General features: G+C 49.6%; 15 non-coding genes and 3 pseudogenes across 15 annotated transcripts; all 18 read left to right on the forward strand.

Annotated features, from left to right (window-relative positions):
• Positions 1-97: 97 nt before the first annotated feature.
• LOC134967654 (U1 spliceosomal RNA) lies at positions 98-261 on the forward strand. Its single transcript, XR_010189078.1, has one exon. It is a non-coding gene; the product is annotated as a U1 spliceosomal RNA (small nuclear RNA).
• Positions 262-413: 152 nt separating this feature from the next.
• Positions 414-577, forward strand: LOC134967543 (U1 spliceosomal RNA). Its single transcript, XR_010189003.1, has one exon. It is a non-coding gene; the product is annotated as a U1 spliceosomal RNA (small nuclear RNA).
• A 671-nt stretch (positions 578-1,248) lies between these two features.
• LOC134967400 (U1 spliceosomal RNA) lies at positions 1,249-1,412 on the forward strand. The gene has a single exon (XR_010188886.1). It is a non-coding gene; the product is annotated as a U1 spliceosomal RNA (small nuclear RNA).
• Positions 1,413-1,564: 152 nt separating this feature from the next.
• Positions 1,565-1,706, forward strand: LOC134967652 (U1 spliceosomal RNA; annotated as a pseudogene).
• Positions 1,707-2,398: 692 nt separating this feature from the next.
• Positions 2,399-2,562, forward strand: LOC134967408 (U1 spliceosomal RNA). The gene has a single exon (XR_010188892.1). It is a non-coding gene; the product is annotated as a U1 spliceosomal RNA (small nuclear RNA).
• Positions 2,563-2,714: 152 nt separating this feature from the next.
• LOC134967730 (U1 spliceosomal RNA) lies at positions 2,715-2,877 on the forward strand. The gene has a single exon (XR_010189124.1). It is a non-coding gene; the product is annotated as a U1 spliceosomal RNA (small nuclear RNA).
• A 671-nt stretch (positions 2,878-3,548) lies between these two features.
• Positions 3,549-3,714, forward strand: LOC134967620 (U1 spliceosomal RNA). The gene has a single exon (XR_010189065.1). It is a non-coding gene; the product is annotated as a U1 spliceosomal RNA (small nuclear RNA).
• Positions 3,715-3,866: 152 nt separating this feature from the next.
• LOC134967687 (U1 spliceosomal RNA) lies at positions 3,867-4,008 on the forward strand (annotated as a pseudogene).
• A 692-nt stretch (positions 4,009-4,700) lies between these two features.
• LOC134967510 (U1 spliceosomal RNA) lies at positions 4,701-4,864 on the forward strand. The gene has a single exon (XR_010188976.1). It is a non-coding gene; the product is annotated as a U1 spliceosomal RNA (small nuclear RNA).
• A 152-nt stretch (positions 4,865-5,016) lies between these two features.
• On the forward strand, positions 5,017-5,179 carry LOC134967708 (U1 spliceosomal RNA). The gene has a single exon (XR_010189109.1). It is a non-coding gene; the product is annotated as a U1 spliceosomal RNA (small nuclear RNA).
• A 671-nt stretch (positions 5,180-5,850) lies between these two features.
• Positions 5,851-6,014, forward strand: LOC134967402 (U1 spliceosomal RNA). The gene has a single exon (XR_010188887.1). It is a non-coding gene; the product is annotated as a U1 spliceosomal RNA (small nuclear RNA).
• Positions 6,015-6,166: 152 nt separating this feature from the next.
• LOC134967731 (U1 spliceosomal RNA) lies at positions 6,167-6,329 on the forward strand. The gene has a single exon (XR_010189125.1). It is a non-coding gene; the product is annotated as a U1 spliceosomal RNA (small nuclear RNA).
• A 669-nt stretch (positions 6,330-6,998) lies between these two features.
• LOC134967521 (U1 spliceosomal RNA) lies at positions 6,999-7,163 on the forward strand. The gene has a single exon (XR_010188985.1). It is a non-coding gene; the product is annotated as a U1 spliceosomal RNA (small nuclear RNA).
• Positions 7,164-7,315: 152 nt separating this feature from the next.
• LOC134967660 (U1 spliceosomal RNA) lies at positions 7,316-7,450 on the forward strand (annotated as a pseudogene).
• A 699-nt stretch (positions 7,451-8,149) lies between these two features.
• Positions 8,150-8,314, forward strand: LOC134967486 (U1 spliceosomal RNA). The gene has a single exon (XR_010188956.1). It is a non-coding gene; the product is annotated as a U1 spliceosomal RNA (small nuclear RNA).
• A 152-nt stretch (positions 8,315-8,466) lies between these two features.
• Positions 8,467-8,629, forward strand: LOC134967699 (U1 spliceosomal RNA). The gene has a single exon (XR_010189108.1). It is a non-coding gene; the product is annotated as a U1 spliceosomal RNA (small nuclear RNA).
• Positions 8,630-9,300: 671 nt separating this feature from the next.
• Positions 9,301-9,465, forward strand: LOC134967539 (U1 spliceosomal RNA). Its single transcript, XR_010189000.1, has one exon. It is a non-coding gene; the product is annotated as a U1 spliceosomal RNA (small nuclear RNA).
• Positions 9,466-9,617: 152 nt separating this feature from the next.
• LOC134967698 (U1 spliceosomal RNA) lies at positions 9,618-9,780 on the forward strand. The gene has a single exon (XR_010189107.1). It is a non-coding gene; the product is annotated as a U1 spliceosomal RNA (small nuclear RNA).
• The last annotated feature ends 3,050 nt before the right edge of the window (positions 9,781-12,830 follow it).

Below are 12,830 nucleotides of genomic sequence, written 5' to 3' on the forward strand. Positions count from 1 at the left end.
AGATGAGAGTTCCCTTGTGCTGCCTCATTTGAATCTCCTTTACTTGACAGAGATGTGCCTGAGCAGCTGCCCTCCCCAGCCCTATCCCAAATCATACTTTTTTTTTATACATAGGAGATACCATGGTCATGAAGATTGTTCTCCCAGGGTGAGGTTCATTCATTGCATTCTGGGTATGCTGACCCTTGTGATTTCCCCAAATGTGGGAAACTCGACTGCATTATTTGTGGTAGTGGGGGACTGTGTTTGTGCTTTCTTCTGGTCAGCTCTGGTAAAAGTCAGATTTATTTGTCTCAGATCTTCCTCTAGCCTTGTTCTTCTTTCGAGAGTTTCCTTGTGCTGCCTCAGTTGGATCTCCTTCACTTGACAGGGGGGTGCCCGAGCAGCGACCCTCCCCAGCTCTAGCCCAACTCCTACTTACCTGCCAGGTGAGATACTATGATCATGAAGGTGCTTCTCCCAGGGCAAGGCTCACCCATTGCACTCTGGGTGTGCTGCTCCTTCCGATTTCCCCAAATGTGGGAAACTTGACTGCATAATTTGTGTTTCCCCTGGTCGGCTCTCGTATAATTCAGATCTCTTTGTCTCAGGTCTCTCTCCAGCCTAGTTTGCTGTCTGTTTCCACTTCTCTTTTCTTGAGCCGCTCCCTTCTATGCCCTTGCGCACTATCCTGACTTCTCCCGTCTGCTTACTTTGTGCCTTCCAACGCACAATGCGAACTACAGGTAGTGTTGCAGGGCCCACACCCTTTTACTTGCCTTACAGAGCAGCTCTGGAGCTGTTACAATGCCCAGCTGCTGCAAGAAATCAGCTTGAATGCTTCAGGGGCTGGGGCATAGCCAACATGAGCCCCACACCGAAGGAGGGTGGAGGTGTTTGATGCAAACTAGGGGCCATCCAAGCACCGCAAAAGGCCGCCATGCCCTGCATGCCCCTTTTCTCTTTTCATATGCAGACGAGGGTTGAAGCCGACTTTGACCCACTGCTTGGATTACATCACCATATGCAAATCCATCTGCTGCAGGCCTTCCCCCAGGAATGCTTGCACTAGTTGTTGCATTTGGTTTGTTGCTTGGGGATGCTTCAGTATTAGGCAGCCTTCTGCCCTCCCATGTTCATCTGAAAATATGTGTTCTCCCTGCAGTTGTTGTCCCCAGATGAGAGTTCCCTTGTGCTGCCTCAGTTGAATCTCCATTACTTGACAGAGATGTGCCTGAGCAGCGGCCCTCCCCAGCTCTATCCCAAATCATACTTATTTTGCATAGGAGATACCATGGTCATGAAGATTGTTCTCCCAGGGTGAGGTTCATTCATTGTATTCTGGGTATGCTGACCCCTATGATTTCCCCAAATGTGGGAAACTCGACTGCATTATTTGTGGTAGTGGGGGACTGTGTTTGTGCTTTCCTCTGGTCAGCTCTGGTAAAAGTCAGATTTATTTGTCTCAGATCTTCCTCTAGCCTTGTTCTTCTTTCGAAAGTAACCTTGTGCTGCCTCAGTTGGATCTCCTTCACTTGACAGGAGGGTGCCCGAGCAGCGACCCTCCCCAGCTCTAGCCCAACTCCTACTTACCTGCCAGGTGAGATACTATGATCATGAAGGTGCTTCTCCCAGGGCAAGGCTCACCCATTGCACTCTGGGTGTGCTGCTCCTGCGATTTCCCCAAATGTGGGAAACTTGACTGCATAATTTGTGTTTCCCCTGGTCGGCTCTCGTATAATTAAGATCTCTTTGTCTCAGGTCTCTCTCCAGCCTAGTTTGCTGTCTGTTTCCACTTCTCTTTTCTTGAGCCGCTCCCTTTTATGCCCTTGCGCACTATCCTGACTTCTCCCGTCTGCTTACTTTGTGCCTTCCAACGCACAATGCGAACTACAGGTAGTGCTGCAGGGCCCACACCCTTTTACTTGCCTTACAGAGCAACTCTGGAGCTGTTACAGTGCCCAGCTGCTGCAAGAAATCAGCTTGAATGCTTCAGGGGCTGGGGCATAGCCAACATGAGCCCCACACCGAAGGAGGGTGGAGGTGTTTAATGCAAACTAGGGGTCATCCAAGCGCCGCAAAAGGCCGCCATGCCCTGCACGCCCCTTTTCTCTTTTCATATGCAGACGAGGGTTAAAGCCGACTTTGACCCACTGCTTGGATGACATCACCATATGCAAATCCATCTGCTGCAGGCCTTCCCCCAGGAATGCTTGCACTAGTTGTTGCATTTGGTTTGTTGCTTGGGGATGCTTCAGTATTAGGCAGCCTTCTGCCCTCCCATGTTCATCTGAAAATATGTGTTCTCCCTGCAGTTGTTGTCCCCAGATGAGAGTTCCCTTGTGCTGCCTCAGTAGAATCTCCATTACTTGACAGAGATGTGCCTGAGCAGCGGCCCTCCCCAGCTCTATCCCAAATCATACTTATTTTGCATAGGAGACACCATGGTCATGAAGATTGTTCTCCCAGGGTGAGGTTCATTCATTGTATTCTGGGTATGCTGACCCCTATGATTTCCCCAAATGTGGGAAACTCGACTGCATTATTTGTGGTAGTGGGGGACTGTGTTTGTGCTTTCCTCTGGTCAGCTCTGGTAAAAGTCAGATTTATTTGTCTCAGATCTTCCTCTAGCCTTGTTCTTCTTTCGAAAGTTTCCTTGTGCTGCCTCAGTTGGATCTCCTTCACTTGACAGGGGGGTGCCCGAGCAGCGACCCTCCCCTGCTCTAGCCCAACTCCTACTTACCTGCCAGGTGAGATACTATGATCATGAAGGTGCTTCTCCCAGGGCAAGGCTCACCCATTGCACTCTGGGTGTGCTGCCCCTGCGATTTCCCCAAATGTCGGAAACTTGACTGCATAATTTGTGTTTCCCCTGGTCGGCTCTCGTATAATTCAGATCTCTTTGTCTCAGGTCTCTCTCCAGCCTAGTTTGCTGTCTGTTTCCACTTCTCTTTTTTTGAGCCGCTCCAATCTATGCACTTGCGCACTATCCTGACTTCTCCCGTCTGCTTACTTTGTGCCTTCCAACGCACAATGCGAACTACAGGTAGTGTTGCAGGGCCCACACCCTTTTACTTGCCTTACAGAGCAGCTCTGGAGCTGTTAAAATGCCCAGCTGCTGCAAGAAATCAGCTTGAATGCTTCAGGGGCTGGGGCATAGCCAACATGAGCCCCACACCGAAGGAGGGTGGAGGTGTTTGATGCAAACTAGGGGCCATCCAAGCACCGCAAAAGGCCGCCATGCCCTGCATGCCCCTTTTCTCTTTTCATATGCAGACGAGGGTTGAAGCCGACTTTGACCCACTGCTTGGATGACATCACCATATGCAAATCCATCTGCTGCAGGCCTTCCCCCAGGAATGCTTGCACTAGTTGTTGCATTTGGATTGTTGCTTGGGGATGCTTCAGTATTAGGCAGCCTTCTGCCCTCCCATGTTCATCTGAAAATATGTGTTCTCCCTGCAGTTGTTGTCCCCAGATGAGAGTTCCCTTGTGCTGCCTCAGTTGAATCTCCATTACTTGACAGAGATGTGCCTGAGCAGCTGCCCTCCCCAGCCCTATCCCAAATCATACTTTTTTTATGCATAGGAGATACCATGGTCATGAAGATTGTTATCCCAGGGTGAGGTTCATTCATTGCATTCTGGGTATGCTGACCCTTGTGATTTCCCCAAATGTGGGAAACTTGACTGCATTATTTGTGGTAGTGGGGGACTGTGTTTGTGCTTTCTTCTGGTCAGCTCTGGTAAAAGTCAGATTTATTTGTCTCAGATCTTCCTCTAGCCTTGTTCTTCTTTCGAGAGTTTCCTTGTGCTGCCTCAGTTGGATCTCCTTCACTTGACAGGGGGGTGCTCGAGCAGCGACCCTCCCCAGCTCTAGCCCAACTCCTACTTACCTGCCAGGTGAGATACTATGATCATGAAGGTGCTTCTCCCAGGGCAAGGCTCACCCATTGCACTCTGGGTGTGCTGCTCCTGCGATTTCCCCAAGTGTGGGAAACTTGACTGCATAATTTGTGTTTCCCCTGGTCGGCTCTCGTATAATTAAGATCTCTTTGTCTCAGGTCTCTCTCCAGCCTAGTTTGCTGTCTGTTTCCACTTCTCTTTTCTTGAGCCGCTCCCTTCTATGCCCTTGCGCACTATCCTGACTTCTCCCGTCTGCTTACTTTGTGCCTTCCAACGCACAATGCGAACTACAGGTAGTGCTGCAGGGCCCACACCCTTTTACTTGCCTTACAGAGCAACTCTGGAGCTGTTACAGTGCCCAGCTGCTGCAAGAAATCAGCTTGAATGCTTCAGGGGCTGGGGCATAGCCAACATGAGCCCCACACCGAAGGAGGGTGGAGGTGTTTAATGCAAACTAGGGGTCATCCAAGCGCCGCAAAAGGCCGCCATGCCCTGCACGCCCCTTTTCTCTTTTCATATGCAGACGAGGGTTGAAGCCGACTTTGACCCACTGCTTGGATGACATCACCATATGCAAATCCATCTGCTGCAGGCCTTCCCCCAGGAATGCTTGCACTAGTTGTTGCATTTGGTTTGTTGCTTGGGGATGCTTCAGTATTAGGCAGCCTTCTGCCCTCCCATGTTCATCTGAAAATATGTGTTCTCCCTGCAGTTGTTGTCCCCAGATGAGAGTTCACTTGTGCTGCCTCAGTTGAATCTCCATTACTTGACAGAGATGTGCCTGAGCAGCGGCCCTCCCCAGCTCTATCCCAAATCATACTTATTTTGCATAGGAGATACCATGGTCATGAAGATTGTTCTCCCAGGGTGAGGTTCATTCATTGTATTCTGGGTATGCTGACCCCTATGATTTCCCCAAATGTGGGAAACTAGACTGCATTATTTGTGGTAGTGGGGGACTGTGTTTGTGCTTTCCTCTGGTCAGCTCTGGTAAAAGTCAGATTTATTTGTCACAGATCTTCCTCTAGCCTTGTTCTTCTTTCGAAAGTTTCCTTGTGCTGCCTCAGTTGGATCTCCTTCACTTGACAGGGGGGTGCCCGAGCAGCGACCCTCCCCAGCTCTAGCCCAACTCCTACTTACCTGCCAGGTGAGATACTATGATCATGAAGGTGCTTCTCCCAGGGCAAGGCTCACCCATTGCACTCTGGGTGTGCTGCCCCTGCGATTTCCCCAAATGTTGGAAACTTGACTGCATAATTTGTGTTTCCCCTGGTCGGCTCTCGTATAATTCAGATCTCTTTGTCTCAGGTCTCTCTCCAGCCTAGTTTGCTGTCTGTTTCCACTTCTCTTTTCTTGAGCCGCTCCCTTCTATGCCCTTGCGCACTATCCTGACTTCTCCCGTCTGCTTACTTTGTGCCTTCCAACGCACAATGCGAACTACAGGTAGTGTTGCAGGGCCCACACCCTTTTACTTGCCTTACAGAGCAGCTCTGGAGCTGTTACAATGCCCAGCTGCTGCAAGAAATCAGCTTGAATGCTTCAGGGGCTGGGGCATAGCCAACATGAGCCCCACACCGAAGGAGGGTGGAGGTGTTTGATGCAAACTAGGGGCCATCCAAGCACTGCAAAAGGCCGCCATGCCCTGCACGCCCCTTTTCTCTTTTCATATGCAGACGAGGGTTGAAGCCGACTTTGACCCACTGCTTGGATGACATCACCATATGCAAATCCATCTGCTGCAGGCCTTCCCCCAGGAATGCTTGCACTAGTTGTTGCATTTGGTTTGTTGCTTGGGGATGCTTCAGTATTAGGCAGCCTTCTGCCCTCCCATGTTCATCTGAAAATATGTGTTCTCCCTGCAGTTGTTGTCCCCAGATGAGAGTTCCCTTGTGCTGCCTCAGTTGAATCTCCATTACTTGACAGAGATGTGCCTGAGCAGCGGCCCTCCCCAGCTCTATCCCAAATCATACTTATTTTGCATAGGAGATACCATGGTCATGAAGATTGTTCTCCCAGGGTGAGGTTCATTCATTGTATTCTGGGTATGCTGACCCCTATGATTTCCCCAAATGTGGGAAACTCGACTGCATTATTTGTGGTAGTGGGGGACTGTGTTTGTGCTTTCCTCTGGTCAGCTCTGGTAAAAGTCAGATTTATTTGTCTCAGATCTTCCTCTAGCCTTGTTCTTCTTTCGAAAGTTTCCTTGTGCTGCCTCAGTTGGATCTCCTTCACTTGACAGGGGGGTGCCCGAGCAGCAACCCTCCCCAGCTCTAGCCCAACTCCTACTTACCTGCCAGGTGAGATACTATGATCATGAAGGTGCTTCTCCCAGGGCAAGGCTCACCCATTGCACTCTGGGTGTGCTGCCCCTGCGATTTCCCCAAATGTCGGAAACTTGACTGCATAATTTGTGTTTCCCCTGGTCGGCTCTCGTATAATTCAGATCTCTTTGTCTCAGGTCTCTCTCCAGCCTAGTTTGCTGTCTGTTTCCACTTCTCTTTTCTTGAGCCGCTCCCTTCTATGCCCTTGCGCACTATCCTGACTTCTCCCGTCTGCTTACTTTGTGCCTTCCAACGCACAATGCGAACTACAGGTAGTGTTGCAGGGCCCACACCCTTTTACTTGCCTTACAGAGCAGCTCTGGAGCTGTTACAATGCCCAGCTGCTGCAAGAAATCAGCTTGAATGCTTCAGGGGCTGGGGCATAGCCAACATGAGCCCCACACCGAAGGAGGGTGGAGGTGTTTGATGCAAACTAGGGGCCATCCAAGCACTGCAAAAGGCCGCCATGCCCTGCACGCCCCTTTTCTCTTTTCATATGCAGACGAGGGTTGAAGACAACTTTGACACACTGCTTGGTTGACATCAGCATATGCAAATCCATCTGCTGCAGGCCTTCCCCCAGGAATGCTTGCACTAGTTGTTGCATTTGGTTTGTTGTTTGGGGGTGCTTCAGTATTAGGCAGCCTTCTGCCCTCCCATGTTCATCTGAAAATATGTGTTCTCCCTGCAGTTGTTGTCCCCAGATGAGAGTTCCATTGTGCTGCCTCATTTGAATCTCCTTTACTTGACAGATGTTCCTGAGCAGCGGCCCTCCCCAGCCCTATCCCAAATCATACTTTTTTTTGCATAGGAGATACCATGGTCATGAAGATTGTTCTCCCAGGGTGAGGTTCATTCATTGCATTCTGGAAATGCTGACCCCTATGATTTCCCCAAATGTGGGAAACTCGACTGCATTATTTGTGGTAGTGGGGGACTGTGTTTGTGCTTTCCTCTGGTCAGCTCTGGTAAAAGTCAGATTTATTTGTCTCAGATCTTCCTCTAGCCTTGTTCTTCTTTCGAGAGTTTCTTTGTGCTGCCTCAGTTGGATCTCCTTCACTTGACAGGGGGGTGCCCGAGCAGCGACCCTCCCCAGCTCTAGCCCAACTCCTACTTACCTGCCAGGTGAGATACTATGATCATGAAGGTGCTTCTCCCAGGGCATGGCTCACCCATTGCACTCTGGGTGTGCTGCTCCTGCGATTTCCCCAAATGTGGGAAACTTGACTGCATAATTTGTGTTTCCCCTAGTCGGCTCTCGTATAATTCAGATCTCTTTGTCTCAAGTCTCTCTCCAGCCTAGTTTGCTGTCTGTTTCCACTTCTCTTTTCTTGAGCCGCTCCCTTCTATGCCCTTGCGCACTATCCTGACTTTTCCCGTCTGCTTACTTTGTGCCTTCCAACGCACAATGCGAACTACAGGTAGTGCTGCAGGGCCCACACCCTTTTACTTGCCTTACAGAGCAGCTCTGGAGCTGTTACAGTGCCCAGCTGCTGCAAGAAATCAGCTTGAATGCTTCAGGGGCTGGGGCATAGCCAACATGAGCCCCACACCGAAGGAGGGTGGAGGTGTTTAATGCGAACTAGGGGTCATCCAAGCGCCGCAAAAGGCCGCCATGCCCTGCACGCCCCTTTTCTCTTTTCATATGCAGACGAGGGTTGAAGCCAACTTTGACCCACTGCTTGGATGACAGCACCATATGCAAATCCCTCTGCTGCAGGCCTTCCCCCAGGAATGCTTGCACTAGTTGTTGCATTTGGTTTGTTGTTTGGGGGTGCTTCAGTATTAGGCAGCCTTCTGCCCTCCCATGTTCATCTGAAAATATGTGTTCTCCCTGCAGTTGTTGTCCCCAGATGAGAGTTCCCTTGTGCTGCCTCAGTTGAATCTCCTTTACTTGACAGAGATGTGCCTGAGCAGCGGCCCTCCCCAGCCCTATCCCAAATCATACTTTTTTTGGCATAGGAGATACCATGGTCATGAAGATTGTTCTCCCAGGGTGAGGTTCATTCATTGCATTCTGGGTATGCTGACCCTTGTGATTTCCCCAAATGTGGGAAACTCGACTGCATTATTTGTGGTAGTGGGGGACTGTGTTTGTGCTTTCCTCTGGTCAGCTCTGGTAAAAGTCAGATTTCTTTGTCTCAGATCTTCCTCTAGCCTTGTTCTTCTTTCGAGAGTTCCCTTGTGCTGCCTCAGTTGGATCTCCTTCACTTGACAGGGGGGTGCCCGAGCAGCGACCCTCCTCAGCTCTATCCCAACTCCTACTTACCTGCCAGGTAAGATACTATGATCATGAAGGTGCTTCTCCCAGGGCAAGGCTCACCCATTGCACTCTGGGTGTGCTGCCCCTGCGATTTCCCCAAATGTGGGAAACTTGACTGCATAATTTGTGTTTCCCCTGGTCGGCTCTCGTATAATTCAGATCTCTTTGTCTCAGGTCTCTCTCCAACCTAGTTTGCTGTCTGTTTCCACTTCTCTTTTCTTGAGCCGCTCCCTTCTATGCCCTTGCACACTATCCTGACTTCTCCCGTCTGCTTACTTTGTGCCTTCCAACGCACAATGCGAACTACAGGTAGTGCTGCAGGGCCCACAACCTTTTACTTGCCTAACAGAGCAGCTCTGGAGCTGTTACAGTGCCCAGCTGCTGCAAGAAATCAGCTTGAATGCTTCAGGGGCTGGGGCATAGCCAACATGAGCCCCACACCGAAGGAGGTTGGAGGTGTTTAATGCGAACTAGGGGTCATCCAAGCGCCGCAAAAGGCCGCCATGCCCTGCACGCCCCTTTTCTCTTTTCATATGCAGACGAGGGTTGAAGCCAACTTTGACCCACTGCTTGGATGACATCACCATATGCAAATCCATCTGCTGCAGGCCTGACCCCAGGAATGCTTGCACTAGTTGTTGCATTTGGTTTGTTGTTTGGGGGTGCTTCAGTATTAGGCAGCCTTCTGCCCTCCCATGTTCATCTGAAAATATGTGTTCTCCCTGCAGTTGTTGTCCCCAGATGAGAGTTCCCTTGTGCTGCCTCATTTGAATCTCCTTTACTTGACAGAGATGTGCCTGAGCAGCGGCCCTCCCCAGCCCTATCCCAAATCATACTTTTTTTTGCATAGGAGATACCATGGTCATGAAGATTGTTCTCCCAGGGTGAGGTTCATTCATTGCATTCTGGGTATGCTGACCCCTGTGATTGCCCCAAATGTGGGAAACTCGACTGCATTATTTGTGGTAGTGGGGGACTGTGTTTGTGCTTTCATCTGGTCAGCTCTGGTAAAAGTCAGATTTATTTGTCTCAGATCTTACTCTAGCCTTGTTCTTCTTTCGAGAGTTCCCTTGTGCTGCCTCAGTTGGATCTCCTTCACTTGACAGTGGGGTGCTCGAGCAGCGACCCTCCTCAGCTCTAGCCCAACTCCTACTTACCTTCCAGGTGAGATACTATGATCATGAAGGTGCTTCTCCCAGGGCAAGGTTCACCCATTGCACTCTGGGTGTGCTGCCCCTGCGATTTCCCCAAATGTGGGAAACTTGACTGCATAATTTGTGTTTCCCCTGGTCGGCTCTCGTATAATTCAGATCTCTTTGTCTCAGGTCTCTCTCCAGCCTAGTTTGCTGTCTGTTTCCACTTCTCTTTTCTTGAGCCGCTCCCTTCTATGCCCTTGCGCACTATCCTGACTTCACCCGTCTGCTTACTTTGTGCCTTCCAACGCACAATGCGAACTACAGGTAGTGCTGCAGGGCCCACACCCTTTTACTTGCCTTACTGTTAGGGTCTCCTGCTCTGTTCTGCCACGTCGTCATGGCAACCGGGAGACAAGTGCTAGCGGAGTAACCTGAGCGTAGCTGATACTCCGGTTCGGGTCTTTTGCTGTGCAGTGGTTACAGGCTCTGTGCACGGCAGGGGATTCGGTGCTGGTTTTGTGCTCACAGTCTGTGAGGTCTGAGTGGGGCGTGGACAGCACCTGCTATATAAACCCTCTTCTCAGGTTAGGCAGATGCTGCTGAATCTTTGTTGGTTAGTCAGTTCCTGAAAGTTAGCTAGTACTGTGTAACTTTGTATTTTGTTTGTTGCTTACTGCAAATAGGCCTTGAGATCTGGTACTACACTCTGCCAATCCTGACCTAGCAGTAAGACTGGAGTCAGTCGTTTAACCTGCTGGGGTTCTTTTGCTACTCTGTGAACCTAGCAAGTTTGCGGCTGTATTCTCAGACTTGCCTGCCAAAATCCTTTCTCACTGTGCAAGGTGTTCAGGTGTCAGTTTAGTGGCAGTAAGCTGAACCAGTGCACTGCAAGTGAGGACTAGGATTGTGGAGACTCTATATATATATATATATACTGGTGGTCACTGTGACAGCAAACTGCAAAACTAAAATGCACCACAGGTATAGAATGTAGATGGATAGTATACTCGACGACACAGAGGTAGGTACAGCAGTGGCCTTGCGTACCGTACTGCTATATATACTGGTGGTCACTGTGTCAGCAAACTGCAAAACTAAAATGCACCACAGGTATAGAATATAGATGGATAGTATACTTGACGACACAGAGGTAGGTACAGCAGTGGCCTTCCGTACCGTACTGCTATATATACTGGTGGTCACTGTGTCAGCAAACTGCAAAACTAAAATGCACCACAGGTATAGAATGTAGATGGATAGTATACTTGACGACACAGAGGTAGGTACAGCAGTGGCCTTCCGTACCGTACTGCTATATATATATACTGGTGGTCACTGTGTCAGCAAACTGCAAAACTAAAATGCACCACAGGTATAGAATGTAGATGGATAGTATACTTGACGACACAGAGGTAGGTACAGCAGTGGCCTTCCGTACTGTACTGCTATATATATTGGTGGTCACTGTGTCAGCAAACTGCACATCTGAAATGCACCACAGGTATAGAAGCTAGATGGATAGTATACTTGACGACACAGAGGTAGGTACAGCAGTGGCCTACTGTACCGTAATGCTATATATTATATACTGGTGGTCATTGGTCAGTAAAACTCTGCACTGTACTCCTCCTATATAACATTAATACTGGTGGTCCCCAGTCCCCACAATAAAGCAGCACACTGAGCACAGATATGGAGTGTTTTTCAGGCAGACAACGTATACTGGTGGTCACTGTCAGCAAAACTCTGCACTGTACTCCTGCTATATAATACAGCTGCTCCCCAGTCCCCACAATTAAGCAGTGTGAGCACAGATAATTATATGCAGCACACTGAGCACAGATAAGGAGCGTTTTTTTCAGGCAGAGAACGGATAAAACTGGTGGTCCCTGATCAGCAAAACTCTGCACTGTACTCCTCCTATATTAATATAAAGCTGCTCCCCAGTCCCCACAATGATATAAGCAAGCACAAATATTTGCATCAACAATACACGGAGAGGATGCCAGCCACGTCCTCTCCCTAACATTTCCAATGCACAAGTGAAAATGGCGGCGACGCGCGGCTGCTTATATAGAATCCGAATCTCGCGAGAATCCGACAGCGGGATGATGAGGTTCGGGCGCGCTCGGGTTAGCCAAGCAAGGCGGTAAGGTTCGAACCTGCCTCGGACCCGTGTAAAAAGGGTGAAGTTCGGGGGGGTTCGGTTTCCGAGAAACCGAACCCGCTCATCACTAGAAAAGACTTATGTTGCCAGCAGCCTCCCTGCTTCGTGGGACTTAGGGGAGAGAAGTATGACCAACTTCTAGTGAGTTCAATGGCTCTGCTTCTGGATGACAGGACACCATAAGCTCCTGAGGGTGCTGATCGCTGGGTACGCCTAGATGCTCACTCCCGTAGCCTGCCGTCACCCCCTTACAGAGCCAGAAGTCAGAAGAAAGGTGAGTAGAAGAACAGAAGACTTCTTCTCCAGTGACAGCATTCTGAGGTACCGCGCAGTGAGCGGAATGCTGCGTGCCATGCTCCCCCACAAACACAGGCACTGCAGGGTGCAGGGCGCAGGGGAAGGCACCCTGGGCAGCATAAATTCCTCACAAAAGGCTGGCAAAAGTGGACATTAGTGCCTGGGCACTGTCCTTACCCCACCAGCGTAATTAATTATTTACTTCTGAGCAGGACAGAAGCGTGCCATTACAGCGGCGGGGCTTCTTCCTCACCTCACCAGCACATCTATAGAGCGTTACAAGTCTATCACTATAGAGTTTATTATTTCCCAGACTGTGTACTTTTGGTGCTGGGTTGTGGGCTGAAAAATCCTCTGTGTCCCTCTGACAGATTTACTATAGGTCTGTCCCCATAAGCCGGTGTGTCTATGGGTACTTGTTACATGTATGTCAACATGTCGGTGTCTGAATGTTTTTCCCAAGAGGAAACTATATTAGGGATGCAGACATGTGATGGTGGCCCTGTTGGCACCACCAATAACTGACTGGGTGAAAGTTTCAGTAATATCAGAGTGAGGTTGGATAAATCTGTGTCCCAGACACAGACGTAGAGAAAAGATGTGATGTTCATGGCTATGCTACTTTTCCCTCAGGCCCCGCGGGGTTGCAAAAATTTTATTTTGCCCAGTTACTACACACTGATACCGACACGGATACTGATTCCTATGTCGACCATAATGTTTCCTGATTAGATCCAATATTGGCAAGGAGCATTCAGTACA

This window comes from Pseudophryne corroboree, chromosome 10, assembly GCF_028390025.1.
Source record: "Pseudophryne corroboree isolate aPseCor3 chromosome 10, aPseCor3.hap2, whole genome shotgun sequence".
In the NCBI taxonomy this organism is placed as follows: domain Eukaryota; kingdom Metazoa; phylum Chordata; class Amphibia; order Anura; family Myobatrachidae; genus Pseudophryne; species Pseudophryne corroboree.